Raw genomic sequence first — 20455 nt, 5'->3', positions numbered from 1 at the left:
AAATAAGTTACTTTGAGAATTAGAAGGAGAAAAAAAAAAAAAAAAAAAAGACGAAAAGGATAGAGGGCCAAACCAGCTATTTGAAATTGGTAGACGTTTTAGAGTCACGTGGTGTATCTCATGCATTTAAGGTGCAATTAATGTCTCTTTTGCCCGTCATGCACAGTTTGAACAAAAGGGGATTGTATTGCCATTTGAGACCATTTCTATATATTTTTCTGTTCCGCGGAGTTTTTCGGTTGATAAATAGCATTTTTCTTTACAGAGCTGGAGTAGAGATATCAACATGGACAGCGAGTAAGGCTAGCAACGAATCCCAACTCTTGCGAGTTTGTCTTGAGTGCTGGTGTGGAGATTGGATGCATTAAGTATTTTCTTATGCAGGTTAAAGCGGGCATAACGTAGTGTAAGGCTTTGGGTGCTTTGTCTCTTTTATAAGTATACATTTCCTTGAAGGAAATTTCCACTTTGTTAAAGCTAAACTCCAGAATCATATTGCTCATTCACCTTTTATGACCAAATACTTAGACAATCCAATGACTTGGTTGTTCACTTTAATCTTTTACACAATGGAGGGGTACACAGATATTCCTTTGTTATTTAGACGTGTTGTTGTATCATTTTATTGGATTGGGCTCCTCTCCATTTCTCTTCTCTCCATTTTCCCCAAGTTTTACCTTAGATTAGAGGCACATGGCATGAGTTAGAATTAATGACTAAGATTTAATTGACTAAAACAAGGCCCTAACCATAGTTCATATAATTAATAACTTATCCATAAATATATGAAAATATTTTCTCTCTCTTCCTATTTTAATATTCCATCTTTTTTTCCGATCATGACAACTCTTTAATGTTGATATTTTTCATAATATAGACAACCCTTTCAGAAATATACAATTACCATTTGAATAATGGGGTCTATATTATGTGAATTAGTAAGCATCATAATTGAAAAAATGAAAAATATCACCAATTGAATAATGGGTCTATTGGGGAAAAAACAATTAAGTGGCAAAAGATAATCGGGTAAATCAGAAAAAATATTTTACTGGGTAGGAAAAGTAAAATAGGTAGAGAGAGAAAAATATTCTAATATATTAATGGATAAGTTATTAATTATATAAACTATGGTTAGGGCCTTATTTTAGTCAATTAAATCTTAGTCATTAATTCTAACTCATGCCATGTGTCTCTAATCTAAGGTAGAACTTGGGGAAAATGGAGAGAAGGGAAATGGAGAGGAGCCCAATCTCATTTTATTATATATGAAATTATATGGTTCGTACTGTTTTATCATGTAGAATCGATATATTTAATGACTCACTTGCGCACAGGCAACACTCATCTAGTTCCTACTATATAAAGGGGCTAGAAGAATGAGAAAAGATGAAGACACAAATTTGGACCCAGCCCATTCTGGCCCAAATACACTTTAAAGAGGTTGGACATTAACATCTATCTATTCAAATTTATCTGACAAATTTCAAATTTTCAAATTAAATGATCTATTTGCCACCCTAATAAAACTATTGGAGTACACTATTCCCGCAAAGATACAAGACTAAGTCCATAAAATATAACGTTCATTTGGAAGTATCGCTAACCAACAATTCAGCGTAGCTTCAATTTATAATAGTAGCAAACCGATCGAAAGATCAGATCTTAACAAAGAGGATTAATCCCTTTAAGTATTTTGTGTATCTTAAGCAATGATTGTAAAAAAAGTTTTTTTATTCAGTTGTAGGAGCACCACAATGATTATAATTGGCCACAACTCTTCCGATATTACCGATATAAGTGTGTAAATTTAAACGAAAGCCAAAGGATTCTCTAAACGGAATTAAGAAGTATCAAAGATGGGTACTAAATCAAATTATCAAAATGACATATATATTGACAATTTTAAAAGGATATCAGCTGCTTGTGATTCTCCATTATATTTCAGATTTAATGTTAATATCAAAAGGCTCCTCAGGTTCTTTGGCAAAACTTTCACTCCCTAATCATTAACAAATAAGTCGCGGTGTATGAAAAATCAACTCATAGGTAGAAACAATAATTAGTTGAGATACTGTATTTTCTTATTTATATACTTTTTGTGAATTAAAAATATGTACATAACAACCAATGAAAAATTAGTAAGGAAGATGCTTATGCTGCTGGTAAAAAAATTGGAACCATGTATTTACCTCTCTTATAAGTGCCGAAATGGTTCTGATGCATAACCCATTAGTTACTCTTTTACTGCTTCAATGCCCTTGGTAGTGGCTTGATAAAAAGTGTCATGCATAACCTTCTTACATTTTGGTCTTTCTAGTCTTGTGCCGGTGGATATATATAAGTGTTCCTTCTTTAAATTATTCTCATGATGATGTTCTAGCTTCCGTTTTACCAGTTAGATATGTATTGGTAGTGTAATCAATTAAAGAAATGAATGTTGCTTCCAGCCTTTCTGTACCTAAAATGAATTATTATTAAACGTTATAATTGTTAGCTTTTAATTCAATTGGAATAGTACGTGCAACTCTTTACTTCAATTGGAATCGTCCGCGTGCAATTCCTGAAATTATCAAAATTAGTCAAGTGAATTTACTATTAAATTAATCATAACCCCTGCCAAGTGAAGTGTTTAAATGAATTTTATTACAATAAACAGCTTATGTCCGTTTGTTTTCTAGTGCTCCAAATTAATAGCGCTATGATTTAATTACTTTCTGTAAAGATTTAAATTGGATAAGAGGAAAAGAACCAAAAAAGTTTTTGACAATTTGTAATTAGGAAAAAGGCAAAAAAGATAAATGGGAATGTTAGTCATGGAGAGGTGTCACATCACCTTATCTATGCCTAACTTTATATTATATGTAGATTTATCAATATGTGGAATATCACATAGAGGCATCATAACATTTCCTCAAGTATCTAGAAAAATAAAATTGTTTAGTAAACAACATAAAAATCAAATACTTTTAGAAATATGGCATATACATTTGGTAGAATTTGAGGGAATAAATATCACGGGAAGTCAAGAAGGCATCACAACATTTTTTTAACAACGTAGTGATACCAAGAAAGTATCTGAAATAACAAAATAGTAATGCTAGTTTACAATTTTCAGAAATTTAATTTATGAAATGATTTTTTTTCTAATACTCTAATATTAAAATAACAACATAGTGATACCAATGTACATTTTGGTCCCAGAAAATAATGTAAGCATACAATTTTATAACATTAACATTTTTTTTTTGTTTCCCACTCGGTGTCCGGTATCTGCATTGGAGCCCGACTATACTTTGAGTGTCTAAAACACTCAAAGTATTTTTCTCACAATTATCAAATTATAAAACAAAAATAAGACAAAAGTTTGGTGATATTTCTAAACCTCCAAATTAAGATAATAAATCAACGAAAGGTGCACAAACCATGCCTAATCCATGACGAAACTGATCGGTCAGTTGCTGCTAAGAGGTGTAACAGAAGAATGCCCAGTAGAGTAATCATCTTCTTCCTCTCTATCTCATCGTGGACAAACGAAACAAAAAAGCCATACTTTTTGTCTGGTTCTATCATCTCTGCATTTTGTACAAACTGATTGTCTTGTTCTCTGTGCATAAATAAGCTAATTCTTTGCTATCGAATCGGAATTGCAGAGAATGATTGAGAAGCCGGAGTTTGTTTGTGTCTTGTGATATGTCTTTAATGATATGCCTTTGTTCCTGAGAAGCCATACTTTGTTTGTGTTTTTTTCTCAGTCCAGACTAGGTTAATACTTTCGGACTTCAAATTCTTGGTCTGATTTTGAAAAATTCCCAACTGGCCATAAAAGTGGTTATTTGTGCAAATCAGCAGAGTACATGCTCAAAATTCAAATTGTGGTGGTAGTTGAGGTTTTCTCAGTTTTTTGTTTGAACATAAGCCTATAAAATATAGTTATCATGCTCACTTTATTATTTTTCATGACAATATAATTCTCCATCCTTATCCTTCCCAATTTGTTTGAAGGTTGATCAGTTTGGAGGGTCAACCAGCTTTTTCTTTGACTTAATTTTAAACATAGATTTTTAGAGTATTTTGTAATAAAATTTACATATCTGAAAACTATATAAAAAGTAATTGGGATTTTCCAAACTGATTAACCTTCAAACAAATGGGGACGGAGGAAGTAACTTTAATGGTCTTTGTTCAATTGTTCCTATGAATTGTTCTATTTAAATTTTCAACAGGTACCAACAATAACAAGGTCAGTGTCAAATTAACAGACTTAATCCACAAGAGCCATCTTTTAGATTGCAAGTTGAAGCTGGAGTTACTGAGGTTTTTGACCCAAATAATCAACAATTTCAGTGCGCTGGATTTTCACTATTTTGACATGTTATTCAGTCCAGAGGCCTTCTCTTGCCTTCTTACCCCAATTCTCCACTCCTTGCCTATGTTGTTCAAGGGAACAAAATTGTTACTAATATACATACAATAGCTAGCAATGGGATTTTTAAAAGACATCTTTTCTCCACCTATGTCAATACAAACCTCTACATCGTACTCTCATCGAGCTATTTTGATATAATACTACTATTTGAAGAGTCAACCAATTTTTTTTAACACGATTTTTTTGTTCTTTTAAAAGAATTTTTATTTAACAAAATTTGTATTTTATAATGCTTTTTATTTAGTTTCTAGTTTGTAAACCTTATTTTAAGAATATTAACAAATCGGTTATGTCTAAATTAAAATTGGAAAAAAAATTAAAGGTTTAATCCCCGTATTCCAAATCCTTTATTTTTAATTTTTTTTTAAATGAAGGCAGTATTATTTTTGAAAAGATATAGTAAAAGTATTGCTTAAGATATGCTTATAAATTCTCCTAACCAATGCCTAATCATTCCTAATTCTATAATTGATTATGCGTTCATGCTAATTTTTTGAAATCAATGTTGTGATTCAAAGAACAGGATCCTCTTTGAATATGGATGAATCATGTTATAAGCTAAGGTCCAGTATAAGTGAACTAGATAAAACATAACAGTAACATTTATTTTTTCATTCAAGTGATGGTGTGTCTATGTGATTCGATGTAAATAACAGGTCAAGGATTTTATGGCATTATGAACTCGGGTTGCCCCGTGACATTCCAATCATCTCAACAAACTCGATGGGGAATTAGAAGCAGAAGGTTTCAAGGTCGCCATCAAAGGATTGAACAACTGAGACAAGGTGATATAATGGCATTTCCAGCAGGCGCTGCACATTGGGTATATAATCAAGGAAATCAAGAAGTTGTTCTTGAAGATTCCTCTAACAGTGCCAACCAATTAGACCAAAACGTAAGGGTACGTACGAAATTGTGTCATTGACGATTTTTTGATTGTCTGATCAAACTTAGAATTACGTCTCTATTTATCGTCTTTTTACATTTGCTCATTTCACATTATATTTGTTCCTTTTGATCTTACGAATAAGAAATGTTCTCTTGGCCCGCTATAAAGAAAATTAAAAAGACCTTTTACTTCTTCACATTATCTTTACGTAATAAATTTGATATGAATTTAAGTTATATACACTACGTACAGAGGTTCTTTATTGCTGGAAACCCGCAACAAGGACGACAACAAGAACAAGCTAGGTGATACCGTGGCCCAGTGAGAAGGGAGCAATGTCAATCTGGCAATGTTTTCAGTGGCTTTGATGTAGAAATTCTAACAGAAGCATTTGGTGTTGATAGGTCAGTGTTTTCGACACAAACATAAGTATATTATTAATGATAATTAAACCACTAAATTTCTTCCATAATTTTAAGAATACAACGAGTTAGTGCTAAGAACCGTAAATATAGAATCCAACCAGCATGGGCGATGCTAGGTTCATTAAATCCCTTTGTCAAGAAATTACATTGGGCAAAAACAAATTTTAACTTTATATTTAAATGGTTGAATCTTCTAGACATGAGGAAAAATTCTAGTAATTTGCAAAGGGGTTTCAAAAATTGCACTAGGTCATAGGTTTAAATCTTAAGTGCGACATTCTTAGTACATAATTTCCTTGTATAAATTCTTAACTCCACAACTCTCTTCAATTTTAAATTCTGAATCCGCCTCTAAATAGGAAAACGCCAAGGAAGCTACAAGGACAAGATGACATGAGAGGTCACATTGTTAGTGTTCAAGAAGGACTTAGAGTAATTAGGCCACCATTTTCACAAGAACAAAAGGAAGAATAACAAGAACAAGGACAATATGGTCCTATGAATGGAATTGAAGAGACAATTTGTAGTGCTAAGGTTAGAGAGAACATCGACATTCCCTCTCGTGCTGATATTTACAAGCCACACGCAGGGCGTTTTAGCACTGTAAATAGTCTCACCCTGCCAATTCTCAAGAAAAAGGCTTATTAGAGACCAACATTTAGAGACCGGGTAAAAACCTAGTCGCTAAAGGTGTATCTATAGGGACCAACATTTTTCCTCGTCCATAATTCTCGATTTTATTTCCTAAAATGACGAAGGGACTAAATCTTGTCTGTGAAGTCGTCAATTTCTAGTCACTGATAGACTAAGTAGGCGTTTGACCATGCATTTTCAAACCATGGTTTGAAACCATGACCCCAAACCAGCGTTTGGACATGCGTTTTCACTCATGGTTTCAACTTTTTTAAATATAAAATTTAACCCATATGTTTATATTTTGTAAAAAAAAAAAAGACACATAAGTTGGTAAATATTTTTAACAATTACCCCATCAATCATTTACCAATATCATTAAGGGCATCTCCAACCCATTGCACCATTTTTTGCACCAAAACGGTGCAAACACCAAAATGGTGCAAATTAACTCCAACCCATTGCACTATTTTTTACACCAAAAAAGAATATTCCTTTTATATTTTTCTCTCTTCTATATTATATTATTTTCTTTTACTTAAATTTTATTTTTTAATTTCATAAAACAAATCCTTTTTTCTTTTTCTTTTTCTTTTTCTTTTTTACATATCCATCCCATGTAATTCATAATCCTTTGTTATATAACCATTTAATATAAAATTATTTTATACCATAAATTTTTAAATAATATAATTTGTAAGAAAATATTAAACGCTATACATATTAATGGATAATTCAAATAAATGTGAAATCATTGATAAAATATAATTAAATAAATATTATATTAAGGTAGAATTTATTTTAATTTCTACATAAATATTCAACTTCCATGATTAGTACATTGCTCCCATAAATGCTCTATTAATTCATTACAAAGTGCAAAATGAGCATCTTTGTTCTTAATTTTTTTGTGTCGGGCTAAAAATTGTTCAAATCGGTAACTTATCATCATTTTCACCAAGGCTCTTCTTATATATCATCAGAGTCTGAGACTCCTACTCCTGATTCACCTCTAGTATCATCTCCTAACTTATCATCATTTTTACTAAATTTGAATGAGGATGTTGCAGGTGATTCCACATCATCAGAACGACCTATTAGTGTGAAGAAAGCAAAATTGAAGAGAAAAATCGATGAAGGTTTTTCATCTGTTATGCAAATGGTCCAATCAGAAAATCATTGGCTTGTTGAGTTGTTGGCAAAGTCAAGTGCAGACAGGTAGCGAGATATCGAGATAAAAGATAGAGCTTTGAAACTAAAAGAAGTTAAAGAAGAAGAAAAAATTTATTGTCGAATTTAGATTCTATTGATGATCCAAATATTCGTGAATTTATTCGACAAGAACAAAAACGAATAATGGTTAAAAGAAGTCAACAATTTCAACAACCACAATCACAACAATCCTCTGCCCCATACACTCAATATTTTAATAATATCGGTGGATCTACAAACGACCTACCCGAGTACTAAATTATTGTTATAATTTTCTAAATTATTATGTTATTTAATGTATTTTCAATTTTAATGTATTGAACATTATTATGTTATTGAACATTGTGTTATAATTTTAATATATTATGTTATTGAACATTGTGTTATAATTTTAATGTATTATGTTATTGAACATTGTGTTTTAATTTTAATGTATTTTAATTCTAAATTATTATGTTATTGAATATTGTGATATTTATTGACAACATATTATATTTATATTTGCACTTTTCATTTTTGTGATGGTTATATTTTTTTATACAATTATAACTTATAATAATATTAACTTACAATTTTATATAAAAATACTATATACGAAAATTAATTCATAAAAATTACACTCCAAAATTAAGATGTAAAATTAATATTTTAAAAATATTACATAAAAAATATTTAGGTATATTAGGGACCTAAATGAAAAAATTAAAATTTATAATATGTTAAATTAAAAGTGTTATATAATAATAAAAAAAATATTAATGAATAGTAATGGTGTAGATGAATAGTGTTGCACCAAATTTGGTACAACACTATTCATGCACCAAAATGGTACAAGGTTGGAGATGGCCTAACTTTCACCAACCTTTATTTATGCCAACCAACTTTTAATTTACATGGGAGGATTATATTAAAGAGTAGTTACATTACTATTTATGTTAAATTTTCGTTTTTATTGAACAAAAGTTTGATTAATTGATGTTGTATTTTTTAGAAATGCCTTCTAGTAATATACTAATTTTATTATGAACTATGACTTGCTTATTTAGAAGATTGTATAAGAATTGAGAATGATTTGATAGTTTTCTCAATTTATGGGATTTTTATATTTATAAGAGAAAATACAACTTAAAATATCTAAATTACATATCTAAATATGATTTAAAATCATATTTTTAAATTATAATTTCAAACCATGTCCAAACGGGACCTAAGTTGAGCGGAACCGTAGGCCCACCCAATTTTTCCTCTAAATAAATATTAGAAACACTTAACATTCCTACGTTCAGCATTTTAGGGTCTAGGGTTTACTTCCCCATTTCTCTCAATAAATATCTCTAAGCTCTCATCAATTTGACAACCTTTTCTCATATTTTAGTGAAATTCGTCCTCAAATTGATAATTTCTGTCCTCATACTGTTTTTCGCTACTCCTCAAACGAGCTGTTTCAATATAGTTCAAGCAGCTTCTAGGAGCATTTGCTTGAAAGTCGTAAGTATACTTTCCTTAATTTTATTTTCCTCATCTGCTTCAGCTATGCTTGTATGTGTGCGTGTCATTTTATTTGCTAGGGTTTCTTTCTTCGACTCACTATTTTAGACCTGATTTAATTTCTCAAATTTCTAAAAGGAAGATTTTATCAGCAAGCTTGTACCTATAACCAATAGATATTGATGAGGTGCTTAACTGAGTTTGCTAATATAAACCAGACATGTGTCTTTATTAAACTGTGACAATTTCATGTAGTGGAGAAAATTGTTTGTTGCTAGCGCAGTAGTAGACAGATTGAAGTTATTAAAAAAAAAAAGTAGAAGATTTATTTGTGGAATCTATTTCTTGTGCGCGCTTTGGGAATTGGTGTATTATAGTTGAACACGTTGAAAGAGATACTAAATGTTGTTGGTTTTTCCCCAAGTATGTTTCTTGAGTAAGTGCATTACTGTTGTATTTATATTTCCATTTTTCTCTTTATCCATTTGTAGTAATTTCTTTGCTGATTCCATTTTGTTCCCAACTTTTTTTACTTTTCCCCCATTTAGGGAGAGGGATGGGGCGATTTAAGGGAGATACTAGATCATGAATAGTGTATAAATTGTCTAGTTATGCGCTGTTTCCTGCTTTGAGTTTGTTTTTCTGGGATATGAATTGAAATTCATCTTTGTCCTTGTGTTGTGAATCGAATTTAGTTGGAATGTGAGGTGAAGTTAAATTCCCATTGTTGACGATACTTGGAGCTTGATCTTGAGTTGGGAAAAACTGAACTAGGAGTTGACTGAACATAGCTCTCTAATTGCTACTGAAGTTCTAATTTGCTGCTTATACATAGTGGATTGAGGAATTTGAATTGAAACTCTAGAAAAAAAACGTAGGAACAAAACTTACTGATAATTTTCGAAGAGTTGATAATTGGCTGTTGGATTACTTGTAAAATTTGCAGATTTTGCTGTCGAAGAATGATTTAGTGATTTGTCAATTGAGCTGAAATTAAGAGCTAAGAATTGATTAATAGCTTCTGTTTGGATTGTCGTTTACTGATAAAAACTATTGAGAATTGTTCACTGTTTCGATTTTCGATATGTGAAACCTGCAACTTGTTTCAAAATTTGCGGAACAAGATAGGGCCATTATCCCTTTACTAAATCCCCGCTCTCTTGCCATCACGAACAAGACCTTTCCCGATCAAATAGCTTTTTATTATTTAACAAGAAAGATGATATTATCTGAAGTAAACTTAAGAGCTGCATCTGAATTGGGTGTTAGAACTTGTTCATATCTCTGAAAATCAGTTGGGGCTGCTTTGGGTTAAACTAGAATCATCAAGCTAGTAGGAACTGAACTGAGCAGAGTAACTTCGGCATTGCACAATTTCAACTTTCTTACACAATTTCTAATACATGTGACCATCCTGCCCAGTTTCTTAACCGTATTACTGTCTAGCTTGATCCAATAGCTACCAGAAATACCAAAAAATTTGCAAAGCAAACTATGTTTGCCCAAAATTTCCAGTTTTAGATCAAGCTTCGTGATTCCTGCAAGCTAGTGAGTGAAAACTTGTTTGTTGCTGAAGATGTACTGAGTTTGGCACTGGAGTTTGGCTAGGGGATTTAGTCACTATTTTGATTTAGGCTAAAAGGCTTCTCCACTTTTTGAACCGTATTAAATAGAGTTGAATATTTTATTTCAGCAATTGTAGTTTACTTGTTATGATCCTTTATGCAAATTGGATTAAGTACTTATATTCCCGATGCTTTCCTTTCTTATAATCATCCTATGGATGAAATTGAATTTGATAAGTAGCTCCTTTTTGTTAGATGCCTGGATAGAGAGAAGAAGATGATGTATTGTTACATGCCTCCTTGGTTCTTTGTATCTTCCATTTTTTCTGTAAATTTTTTTAGGCACAATGTGTGTCAGATAATGTAAGATTTGGATATACATATCCTTGCACAATATCTCAATTCTGGTGTATTTAACTTTCACCAATGATATTGTAGGTCAATTAATAGGAATAAAATATGTCCTACCAACCAGCGGATGATGCTGAATACATGGCAGATGATATGACATGGAAGCTATAGATGATGATATGGATGATTAGTTAACGGCAGTGACATGATGGTCTGTGCTCCTCCCTGAAAATATATTTGTTTATTTATACGACGACTTGTTAGATTTTTGCAGTTGTGGTGAGTTTAAACTTTTTAACTTCAATATGTTACTTGAAGGAAATATAGGAATCATTCTTCTTTTGGAACAAACTAATAAGAAAATAGTGTAAGCCAAGGGAGTAATAGCAATCTGAGTTCTATAATTAGTTATTGAAGTGACAACAATAAGTTTGCTAACTATCTTGGCATTTGGTGAACATTACATGAGAAACTTTACTATAAGGACACCAAATTTAACTAGTAAAAGTAAGTATACATATGTGTTGGATTCTGAAATTTTTATAGAAGTCCAAAATTGAGATTTGAAGTTTTCGTTCTGCAAAGATTAGTGCATAGAACTTAAAACTCTTTCTGAGAAAGCGTCACCGCACACTTTTGTTGTTCTTCTATAATCTCAATTATGTAATTTCATAACACTCTAAAGCAGGGGACAAGTACTAACATCAATTCTTTATTTTTCGAATTGGAAAAAAAAGGGGCAGAATTCCATGATGGCAACCCATTGGTACAACAATGCACACAGCATAATCTACATAACAAGGGGAGAATCAAGAATTCAAGTAGTAGATCACAGAGGAGAAGCAGCGTTAGATGACCAAGTGAGAGAAGGACAATATATAGTTGTGCCACAGAACTATGCAATAGTAAAGCAAGCTGGGAACGAAGGCTGTGAATTTATAGCATTCAACAGTAATGACAATGCTATGATCAACACCCTTAAGTGGTCGTACCTCGGCTGTTCGGGGATTGCCCATGGATGTCATTGCCAATGCTTATCAGATATTGAGGGATGAAGTGCGGAGGCTTTAGTTTAATAGGGAGGAAACTCTCATTTTCCCGCTTTCTACTAGATTTCATCGTCCCTATGAGAGAGTTGTGTCTGTTTGATGAGACTAATTTTAGATTTACTAGTTTTTTGCTTGATAATAAGAAGAGGACTTAAGGAAATCGTGTTCTTAGATGTCATAATATGTTAAAGAGTCGTGTATTTGAGAAAGAGGGAAAATGCAGAATAAATTTTTTCTAGGAATGGTACGGAAATGAGATGTAAGTCTGGAATATGTTTTGAAAGAGCCGTGTTAATAGTAGCGATGGGAGTCGACTGAGCTACGAGTATGGCTACCCTCTAGGAATAAGTTTGTCACGACCCAACCCCGTAGGCCGTGACTAGTGCCCGATTCGGGCACCCAAACACAATCGTCGGATCCGAATCACATACCAACAGTTTATACAGAAACAAATGTCAAACGCTCGTCTCGTATCATATCAAACTGCCGCAACATATCTCAAACGCTTGTTCCATATATATATATCAGAAGCCAACAAGGCTATCAAGTGGCACAACGGCCCAAAACATGTACAAATGCGAGCCGACGAGGCCGCCACGACGAATAGGATCGCCCAGAACGTAATATATACAAACACACCTGTACAGAATAGGCCTGACCCACATACATGTCCACAGACCTCTAAACAGACAAACGGAATCATATGACGGGACAGGGCCCCGCCGTACCCCTGAACAAATATATACAAATGCAACAAACGGATATATACCAAAATATAGGCTCGAAAAAGAGGGAGCGCTCCAAAATGGAGAGGGTGTCCTGATGGTGGATCACCAAATTCGTAAGGCGTACCTGCGCGGCGTACGAAACGCACTATTTTGAAGAAAGGGGGGTATCGAAATATGTACTGAGTATGCAAAGCAGAATATACAGAAAATGAATCTGAGTCATAATCGAAGATTTATTTGTGGAATCTATTTCTTGTGCGCGCTTTGGGAATTGGTGTATTATAGTTGAACACGTTGAAAGAGATACTAAATGTTGTTGGTTTCTCCTCAAGTATGTTTCTTGAGTTAGTGCATTACTGTTGTATTTCTCTTTATCCACTTGTAGTAATTTCTTTGCTGATTCCATTTTGTTCCCAACTTTTTTTACTTTTCCCCCATTTAGGGAGAGGGCTGGGGCGATTTAAGGGAGATACTAGATCATGAATAGTGTATAAATTGTCTAGTTATGCGCTGTTCCTGCTTTGAGTTTGGTTTTCTGGGATATGAATTGAAATTCATCTTTGTCCTTGTGTTGTGAATCGAATTTAGTTGGAATGTGAGGTGAAGTTAAATTCCCATTGTTGACGATACTTGGAGCTTAATCTTGAGTTGGGAAAAACTGAACTAGGAGTTGACTGAACATAGCTCTCTAATTGCTACTGAAGTTCTAATTTGCTGCTTATATATAGTGGATTGAGGAGTTTGAATTGAAAATCTGGAAAAACATAGGAACAAAAATTACTGATAATTTTCGAAGAGTTGATAATTGGCTGTTGGATTACTTGTAAAATTTGCAGATTTTGCTGTCGAAAGAATGATTTAGTGATTTGTCAATTGAGCTGATATTAAGAGCTAAGAATTGATTAATAACTTCTGTTTGGATTGTCGTTTACTGATAAAAGCTATTGAGAATTGTTCACTGTTTCGATTTTCGATATGTGAAACCTGCAACTTGTTTGAAAATTTGCGGAACAAGATAGGGCCATTATCCCTTTACTAAATCTCCGCTCTCTTGCATCCACGAACAAGACCTTTCCCGATCCAATAGCTTTTTATTATTTAACAAGAAAGATGAGTATTATCTGAAGTGTAAACTTAAGAGCTGCATCTGAATTTGGTGTAAGAACTTGTTCATATCTTTCTGAAAATCAGTTGGGTCTGCTTTGGGTTAAACTAGAATCATCAAGCTAGTAGGAACTGAACTGAGCAGAGTAACTTCGGCATTGCACAATTTCAACTTTCTTACACAATTTCTAATACATGTGACTATCCTGCCTAGTTTCTTAACCGTATTACTGTCTAGCCTGATACAATAGCTACCAGAAATACCAAAAAAATTTGCAGCTTCAGCAAACTATTTCTATCCAAAATTTCCAGTTTTAGATCAAGCTTTGTGATTCCTGCAAGCTAGTGAATGAAAATCAACTTGTTTGTTGCTGAAGATCTACTGAGTTTGGCACTGGAGTTCAGCTAGGGAATTTAGTCACTATTTTGATTTAGGCTAAAAGGCTTCTTTACCTTTTGAACCATATTAAAATAGAGTTGAATATTTTATTTCAGCAATTGTAGTTCACTTGTTATGATCTTTTATGCAAATTGGATTAAGTATTTATATTCCTGATGCTCGCCTTTCTTATAATCTTTCTATGGATGAAATTGAATTTGATAAGTAGCTCCTTTTTGTTAGATGCCTGGATAGAGAGAAGAAGATGATGTATTGTTACATGCCTCCTTGGTTCTTTGTATCTTCCATTTTTTCTGTAATTTTTTTTAGGCACAATGTGTGTCAGATAATGTAAGATTTGGATATACATATCCTTGCACAATATCTCAATTCTGGTGTATTTAACTTTCACCAATGATATTGTAGGTCAATTAATAGGAATAAAATATGTCCCACCAACCAGGGGATGATGCTGAATACATGGCAGATGATATGACATGGAAGCTATAGATGATGATATGGATGATTAGTTAACGGCAGCGACATGATGGTCTGTGCTCCTCCCTGAAAATATATTTGTTCATTTATACGACGACTTGTTAGATTTTTGCAGTTGTGGTGAGTTTAAACTTTTTAACTTCAATATGTTACTTGAAGGAAATATAGGAATCTGTCATTCTTTTTGGAACAAACTAATAAGAAAATAGTGTAAGCCAAGGGAGTAATAGCAATCTGAGTTCTATAATTAGTTATTGAAGTGACAACAATAAGTTTGCTAACTATCTTGGCATTTGGTGAACATTACATAAGAAACTTTACTATAAGGACACCAAATTTAACTAGTAAAAGTAAGTATACATATGTGTTGGATTCTGAAATTTTTATAGAAGTCCAAAATTGAGATTTGAAGTTTTCGTTCTGCAGCATTAGTGCATAGAACTTAAAACTCTTTCTGAGAAAGCGTCACCGCACACTTTCGTTGTTCTTCTATAATCTCAATTATGTAATTTCATAACACTCTAAAGCAGGGGACAAGTACTAACATCAATTCTTTATTTTTCGAATTGGAAAAAAAAGGGGCAGAATTCCATGATGGCACCGCATTAGTACAACAATGCTCACAGCATAATCTGCATAACAAGGGGAGAATCAAGAATTCAAGTAGTAGATCACAGAGGAGAAGCAGTGTTAGATGACCAAGTCAGAGAAGGACAATATATAGTTGTGCCACAGAACTATGCAATAGTAAAACAAGCTGGAAATGAAGGCTGTGAATTTATAGCATTCAACAGTAATGACAATGCTATGATCAACACCCTTAAGTGGTCGTACCTCGGCTGTTCGGGGATTGCCCATGGATGTCATTGCCAATGCTTATCAGATATTGAGGGATGAAGTGCGGAGGCTTAAGTTTAATAGGGAGGAAACTCTCATTTTTCCGCTTTCTACTAGATTTCATCGTCCCTATGGGAGAGTTGTGTCTGTTTGATGAGACTAATTTTAGATTTACTAGTTTTTTGCTTGATAATAAGAAGAGGACTTAAGGAAATCGTGTTCTTAGATGTCATAATATGTTAAGAGTCGCGGCAGGTTTTTGTATTTGAGAAAGAGGGAAAATGCAGAATAAATTTCCGAATAAAAGAATGTTGTTCAAGTACTACTTCCAATGTTGAATTTCATGTCATCTTTCTTAAATTCATTTCGATTTTTGCTATTTGGAACAATTGGATAAAATTGGACCAATACATAGATTAGAAGATCGGCATGACTCACTTAGAAGACATGCGTAACCTGTGTGCTTTCGCTCCTATCGGATCAACATTTGCTTTAGTTGTTATAGCCTTATTGATGTAATTCTTGATTCTTCAAAACATTGTTGAAAGTTTTAGAAACTTAGTTATTGTTTGTCATATAATATTTAAGAAGTCAACATTTGCTTTAGTTGCTATAGCCTCATTGATGTAATTCTTGATTCTTCAAAACATTGTTGAAAGTTTTAGAAACTGTTATTGTTTGTCATATAATATTTAAGAAGTCAACATGAGCTCTATTTAATGGCATGTGAAATGTTCTAGAAAATTTTTTGGGCTCTACAAAATCAACTCTTCATTGTTTACTTTTTGAAATGCATAAAAATCATTGTTAAATCTCCATAGAGATAAACACTTACCATAAAAGCTTTTAGTAACGTAAGGAATAGCTTCTTCAAACATGAATAGGTCATTTTTGCACCGTTATCAAAACGAGGGACAAAATCTAAATAGCGACATAAAACTAGCCTATTTGTGCAAATCACCCCATTATAATAGAGGAAGTGAAGTTCTTGAAAACATGTTAGTCCAAATAAGTAGTGTGAACTGGGTCAAACTTGAAAACGGTCAAAATAGTTCAAATCATTAAACCGATCATGACTAAACCAATCCAAAAATTTACTTGGGTTAAAATAAGTTAGATCACGAACAAATGTTAAATCATCATCCAACTCATCTAACATGACCTAACTTAATTCCCCATCATTTTAGTTTCTATTTTTTTTTTTTTTTTTTTTTTTTATGTGAAGTTAATGCGTTTTTTTAATTAATAGCTAATGTTATTCCAAATTCACATGTTTGCATTTTGATTGAATTAATGACTCGTTAAGCCAATAATTGGCTTTATACATACCCCCCCCCCCCCCTAATTTGTAACGAAATGTATTTGACACACGGTTCATTCACGATTTTTTTCTTTTACATAAGAATTCTTTTTCCAGTTGTGTCTAATACACACTATTTTTGCTAGGTTATACCAACAATTTCAAAAGTTAAAAGTACATTTTTCATCCCACTTAAACGGTAGGAATAACAAATTTTACATTGCAAGAAAAAATTGTATCAAATAAAAAGACCGACTTTTGGTAGGCTTTAAGTAGTATTCCTTTTTATTTGGTCATTCAACATAAAGATAAAAATATTGAACATTTTCATAACTTTAATCATAAATTAAGTGTTATTAGTGTTAACTTTAAAAATAATAAGAATTTTGAAAGTTCTTTTATTGTATTAAAGAAGTCTATATAAGTAGTTCATATGTAACAAAATATTATAAATCATAGACCATTCTTTCATTTATTACCAATTCCACAAGTAAATCTAGCTTCAAATAAATAAGTATAAAAAGAGAAATACTTATTGAAAATACTTGTAATGGTCACAAACCAAATTTGCACAATGTTTTATTGTTTAGTATAAATCTAGCTTCAAACAATATTAAAAGATGTTGTTTAACTACTCTTTAATATGTTATAACTATACTACTAACTTGCAGATCGTTTAATATTTGATATAAATGGTTGGTAAATATATCTACAAACTTATAAAAAAAAAATTACAAAATATAAAATTTTGGGTCAAGTTTAACATTTTAAAAAAATTGAAATCATGATTTGGAATCCCAAATCATACTCCCTCCGTCCCAATTCGTTTGAAGGTTGACCAATTTGTGAGTCAAACAACTTTTTCTTTGACTTAATTTTAAATATAGATTTTTCGAGTATTTTATAATAAAATTTACATATTTGAAAACTACATAAAAAGTACTATAAGTCTGCACAATTAATAATTCACAATATAAGAAAAGAATTAGAAAAAATTGTAGTCAAAGAAAGAGATGTTTGACTCCCAAATTGATCAACCTTCAAACAAATTGGGATGAAAAGAGTAACTTCTTCTGTCCAAAGCTAAACGTTCAAAAACACTCCAAGCAACTAAACCATTTCATTATTCTCTGACGCCCGAGTGTGGAACAAGTGTTGGACCAGGGTCAAGAGTCTATTTCAAGATTAATCTATTTTGTATTCTTAAGTCCACTTTAATGAATGTATTAGGTCTTAAATTGTAATCTCGTTCAAACTTTCTTAGAAGCATTCATTGTTGAGGTTCAAAACAGCTTTAGAGTTGTTTTTGTTTCAAGCTAAGGGTAGCTTGAAAGGCTAGCAACAGTCTAGGATTGTTGTAAGCGGCATGGGGTATATAGGTCCTTTGTTTTACAAGAAAAATTCGTTTGTTTTATTGAATTTGATTGAAATTTCCACGGCGGTGTGGGTTGTTTTTCCACTCTTTCAAGTCGGGGTGATTTTTCACGTAAAAATTATGTGTGTCTTTTCTTTCTTTATTACTATTATTTTTAACTAAGTTGGAACACCTCTTGAAACATTGTTCTTCGAAAGTACTATTTCAACATTTTAAGAAATTTAATTCAAATTTCAAAAATCACGAAACGACCCCTTTTGGGTCGTGAATGTGAGTGCTAAAGCTATCGAACCCGGCTCCTCTCCATTACCCTTTCTCTCCATTTCGTCAAGTACACATCTAGATGAGAGACATGTGTCCTATTTAATTTTTAAAGGTCAAGATTTAATTACATTGACAAGTATTATAACCATAGTTACGTGAATAAGTTTTGAAAAACTACTCTCCAGATTTGGTAATAAAATAAATTTCCCACAAATTTTGGTACACATTAATATCATTAATTTCATATTATATTTTTATATTCAAATATTAAAATTATAGAAGATGAACCTAACAAATGTTTGTTTATCCTGATAAACAGTAGTCTTCGAAAATATTTTGGCTTTAGAAGAATATTTTCTTTTATTTCACAAAAAAGAAGAAGATAAAAGAGTATTTTTTAAAAGAACAGATTTCATTTTTTTCCCGCCAATTACAGTAGCCGCCACGCATGTGCAGCAGTCAATTTCTCCTTGAATTTTAGAATTTAGATATTTCACATTTCTAATTCTGCCCTCTCACCTTTTCTTTTTCCTGTTCTTTTAATTTATGGTTTTTTTCAACATTGATAGTCCTTCCCTTGTTTTGTTTCTCAACATAATATCTATATCTTCTATATAAATCTATAATTCCGGGACATAGGCCCGGTAATGTGGCACATCTGATTGAGCAGGAAACCCATTTATCTTTTTGTCACGACCCAATTCGCGAGTCGTGGTGGCACCTACACTATCCCTCCGAGTAGGCGAACCACATTACTATTAACAAGTTAAATAAGCGGAAAATTGAATAAGAATAAGTTATCAAGTCTTAAATACTTATCATAACTAGAAATGTCACGACAACCCCAAAATCTGGTCAAAGGGCACAAGAGCGCTAACATAATATGGAATAAATGTTTGAAAATACCCGAAGGCTACATACTATCTGTCGAACAAAAAAAGCAAAATTAAATAAGAGGGTCCTTCAGGGGCCACGGATGACTAAGTAGCTCACCCTGAATGACCAAAAGATGTCACCATCGCGTATCAGCCACGGGGCATAGAACTGGAGCCTGGATCGTACTTTCGCACTCAACAAAAGTGCGGAAGAGTAGTATCGCACAACACTAGTACCGGTAAGCATCATAGGCCGACAATGATTAGATAACGCATGAAGAAGTGGAAACTAACAAGTAGCACATAGAGCAAACAGGTATGGTCACGTATCATATATAAATAAAGTGTAAAGGAATCATGAAATCAACCAAGACAGATATAGTTCACCAGATGATCAGTCAAATATATGAGTGAATGAATGCAATGCAATGCAACAGTCACCTCTCTCACTCCACTCTCGTACACACATGCTAAGGGCAGTGCCTCGAAGCCATGACCCATGGGGGACCCGCGAAGTCCATGTACCACTCGTGCTCTCCGACAGAAACCTCGGAGGCTATCAATCACTCTCAATCTCCGGCAAAGACCTCGGAGTCTTTCTGTCACTCTCAATCTCCAGCAAAGACCTCGGAGTCTCTCAATCACTCACCTCACCAATCATCACAACAATAATATGGAAAGCATGTCATGCATGATATCAGTCTCAACAATATCACCAATATAAAATCAACAAGTACAAATCATATTACTGTCCACTGTTCAATTATCAATATTACCATTCCTTTTTATGTGATGAGTGAGCTAGTATGTGACGGAGATACAAACAGGTGATAATCACAGAAAATAACATATATGGAGACAAGCCCACATAACAGCTGACAGAACCAACTTAATTGGAATTCGCCTCCACTTCATGCCCGAAGGCCTATCATGCTATCCCCGTCACTTTCTACAACTACATACGATTCTCTAATCAGAGTCTAACTAAAGTAGACCGTAACCTACCTCAATGCCGAGCGGGTGCCACGAACAATCAAACTAATGCCTTCCCTTT

At 32.9% G+C, this 20455-nt stretch overlaps 1 long non-coding RNA gene and 1 pseudogene across 1 annotated transcript; both read left to right on the top strand.

Annotated features, from left to right (window-relative positions):
* Nucleotides 1-3437: 3437 nt before the first annotated feature.
* On the top strand, nucleotides 3438-15741 carry LOC132045982 (11S globulin seed storage protein Jug r 4-like; annotated as a pseudogene).
* Nucleotides 13003-15518, top strand: LOC132045984 (uncharacterized). The gene is made up of 2 exons (XR_009412579.1): nucleotides 13003-14870; nucleotides 15336-15518. It is a non-coding gene; the product is annotated as an uncharacterized LOC132045984 (long non-coding RNA).
* Nucleotides 15742-20455: the final 4714 nt, after the last annotated feature.

This window comes from Lycium ferocissimum, unplaced genomic scaffold (assembly GCF_029784015.1).
Source record: "Lycium ferocissimum isolate CSIRO_LF1 unplaced genomic scaffold, AGI_CSIRO_Lferr_CH_V1 ctg8882, whole genome shotgun sequence".
Lineage (NCBI taxonomy): Eukaryota > Viridiplantae > Streptophyta > Magnoliopsida > Solanales > Solanaceae > Lycium > Lycium ferocissimum.
This window is presented reverse-complemented; position numbering and strand designations above follow the sequence as displayed.